This window comes from Arachis ipaensis, chromosome B08 (assembly GCF_000816755.2).
Source record: "Arachis ipaensis cultivar K30076 chromosome B08, Araip1.1, whole genome shotgun sequence".
NCBI lineage: Eukaryota > Viridiplantae > Streptophyta > Magnoliopsida > Fabales > Fabaceae > Arachis > Arachis ipaensis.
Window position 1 is genome coordinate 125,930,218 of NC_029792.2, and position 3,933 is coordinate 125,934,150.

Sequence of the window (3,933 nt, forward strand, 5' to 3'; positions counted from 1 at the left end):
TATCTCTAAGTTCCAATACTCTCTAGATCTGCTAACACCCTTGCTGACTTAGGCATCGGAGTGTCTTTGCAGGTACCACCCCCCATTCTTTCACGCGTACAGGTCGGACGGAGTGCACCGAGTTGCAGACCCACCTGAAAGCCTCCTCCTTCGTACGTCTGGGCCAACCAACACCATCCAACCCATTAATCTCCGGTTACCCACCGTAACATTGGCGCCGTTGCCGGGGACCCGAGAGATCAACCAGTGATGGCGGACAGATCCCCTGAGGAGGGTCATGTGGAAACAGATTCTGAACAAGAGAATCTGGATACCGGAAATAATGACGCGGACCTAACCCTCCATCAGGAAACCCACGATCAACACAAAGAAGGAACCTCCGGAGTCAAAACCCCGAAGGTGAATTCCTCTGAAGGCCGTGAGTCAGAGAAAGACGGACAGTTCCACGCAACTGAGCTTATGGGATTAGTTCATGTCCACCAAAGTCGTTTGGAACAACTAGAACAGGAACGGGAGCGACAAAGGGAGATAGAAAAGCACCTAAGAGAGGAGATGGATCGACGAAAAGAGTTAGAGGAAAAACTCTTAAAGTTAGAATCCTCCCTCAAAGGTCGGAACTCCCGTGATAGTAGAGAAGAATTGCCCCTAGGAGGGGAAGATCCTTTTAGTGAGGACATAATGAGGGCAAAAGTTCCGAGAAACTTTAGAAGCCCTGATATGGACCTCTACGACGGAACCACTGATCCAAAGCATCATCTGAGCAACTTTAAAAGTCGGATGTATCTGGCTGATGCTTCTGATGCTACGCGATGCAAAGCTTTTCCGACAACCTTGTCAAAAGCAGCGATGAAGTGGTTCGACAGCCTCCCCCCGAGGTCGGTTACCAGTTTTGAAGACCTCTCAAGGAAATTCTTGATGAGGTTCTCTATCCAGAAAGACAAAGTAAAACATGCACCAAGCCTCCTGGTAATAAAACAGGAGGTCGGAGAATCCTTACGAGCCTATATGGAAAGGTTCAACAAAGCATGTTTAGAGATTCGAGACCTGCCCACCGAGGCAGTCATAATGGGGTTAGTCAATGGGCTCAGAGAAGGTCCCTTCTCACAGTCCATATCCAAAAGACATCCCATCTCTCTAAGTGATGTACAGGAAAGAGCTGAAAAGTACATCAACATGGAGGAAAATGCTAAGTTGAGAGACCTGAGCTGGCGACCTACACCCTCCCTCAACAAAAGAGAGAGAGAGAGGGAAACCAAGAAGAAGGAAGAACTCGGCCTCGATAGACCAAGAAAATATCACTCTTATACTCCTCTGAAAGTTTCAATAGTGGATGTATACAGAGAGATTTGTAACACCGAAAGGCTGCCACCCCCCAGACCCATTAAAAATAAAAAAGGGGGGAGCCGCAGCGACTACTGTGAGTACCATAAAATATATGGTCACTCCACAAATGACTGTTACGACCTCAAAAATGTGATAGAAAAGCTGGCGAGGGAAGGTCGGCTTGAGAGATATCTCATAGAAAGGTCGGACAGTCATGGGAAGAGAAAGCGAGATGATATGGATAGAAGAGACCCACCACCGCAGACGCCGGAGAGACATATCCATATGATCTCAGGGGGGTTCGCGGGAGGAGGACTCACCAAATTCTCTCGCAAAAGACACCTCAAGAGAGTCTACCAAGTCGGAGGAGAGTCATCCGACCTCCCAACCATTTCATTCACAAAAGAAGATGGGCAAGGAATAATCCCTGGACACGATGATCCAGTGGTAATAACTATGATCCTAGCAAATGCTCATCTCCACAGAACCCTAGTAGACCAAGGAAGCTCAGCGGACATTCTTTTTAAGCCCGCTTTCGACAAACTAGGGTTGGATGAGAAAGAATTAAGAGCCTACCCCGACACCTTATACGGACTAGGCGACACGCCAATAAAGTCACTAGGATTTTTGCCCCTCCACACCACCTTTGGAAAAGGGGAAAAATCAAAAACTCTGAGCATAGACTTCATAGTCATCGATGTAGGGTCAGCATATAATGCTTTAATTGGTAGAGCTACCCTTAATCGACTCGGAGCGGTGGTATCCACTCCTCACCTTTGTATGAAATTCCCGACCTTAGCGGGGATAGCAACGGTAAGGGGAGATCAGAAATTGGCAAGGAAGTGTTATAATGAAAGCCTAAACCTGAGAGGAAAAGGCAGAGAAGTTCACACAGTAGAGCTCGGAGGAAAAACCGAGGAGATACAGGTCGGCGAAGAGGAGGAAAAAAATACCCACATAGGGGCCAACCTAGGGGAAACCCTAAAACAAGGATTGACTAAGCTCCTAAGAGATAATTTCGATCTCTTCGCCTGGAAGGCCTCCGACATGCCTGGAATAAACCCCGAGCTCATGTCCCATAAGCTCTCGGTTTATCTGGGGTCCCGACCTGTACAACAAAGAAGACGCAAGCTCGGCCCAGAATGAGCCCTAATAGTAGAAGAGCAAGTACAAGCGCTCCTAGAAGCCGGCTTCATCAGAGAAGTCAAGTACCCAACATGGCTAGCCAATGTAGTGCTAGTCAAAAAACAAAATGGTAAATGGAGAATGTGTGTCGACTATACCGACTTAAATAAGGCCTGTCCCAAGGACCCTTAAGACAACACCCAGTATATTTCATCAGTAAAGTTCTACAAGGCCCTGAGCTAAGGTACCACAAACTAGAGAAGTTTGCCTACTCCTTAGTAGTAGCCTCACGAAGGATACGGCCTTACTTTCAAGCTCACACAATAAGAGTTCGCACGAACCAACTCATGAAGCAAATCCTCTAAAAGACGGATGTTGCAGGGAGAATGGTTCAGTGGGCAATAGAACTCTCCGAGTTTGACTTGAAGTATGAAACTCGGACGGCGATCAAAGCCCAGTGCCTCACCGACTTCATTGCGGAATACGCGGGAGACCAAGAGGAAAAACCAACTACATGGGAACTTTATGTAGATGGATCCTCAAACAAAACAGGAAGCGGTGCAGGCATAATATTGGTTGACGAAAGAGGGACCCAAATAGAGGTTTCCCTCAAATTTGAATTCTCAGCTTCAAATAATCAGGCGGAGTATGAAGCCTTGATTGCTGGATTGAAGCTGGCGGAAGAAGTCGGTGCTACAAAAGTGATGATATACAGCGACTCGCAAGTGGTGACCTCCCAGATAAGTGGAGAGTATCAGGCAAAGGACCCAAATATGAAAAGATACTTGGAAAAAACTCTGGAACATCTTGGGCGCTTTGCAGAAACCGAGGTCAAACACATAACTCGAGATCTAAATAGCAGAGCAGACGCCCTATCCAAGTTGGCAAGTGCCAAGCCAGGAGGGAATAACAGAAGCCTGATCCAAGAAACTCTCCAAAAACCCTCCGTGGTAAAAGTAGAAGACAAACAAGAGGTCCTTGAGATAGTCGGATTAAGCCTTGGTTGGATGAACCCCTTGATCGAATACATGAAATTCGACATCCTCCCCAAGGAGGAGAAAGAGGCTAAGAAGATCCGAAGGGAAGCACAACATTACACTTTGGTGAGAAATATCCTCTACAGAAGGGGAATATCAACACCATTACTAAAATGTGTACCGACTTCAAAAACCATCGAAGTGTTGGAAGAAGTCCACAGTGGGATCTGCGAAAATCATCTCGGAGCAAAGTCACTAGCCAGGAAAGTGATCCGAGCTGGATTCTACTGGCCGACCTTGCAGAAAGATGCCACGGAATTTGTGAAAAAGTGCCAACCATGCCAGATGCATGCAAATTTCCATGTGGCTCCCCGGAGGAGCTCATCAGTATCACTTCTCCATGGCCTTTTGCAAAATGGGGAATGGATTTGCTAGGACCCTTTCCCCAAGCGCCAGGACAAGTCAGATACCTGATTGTGGGAATAGATTATTTCACAAAGTGGATAGA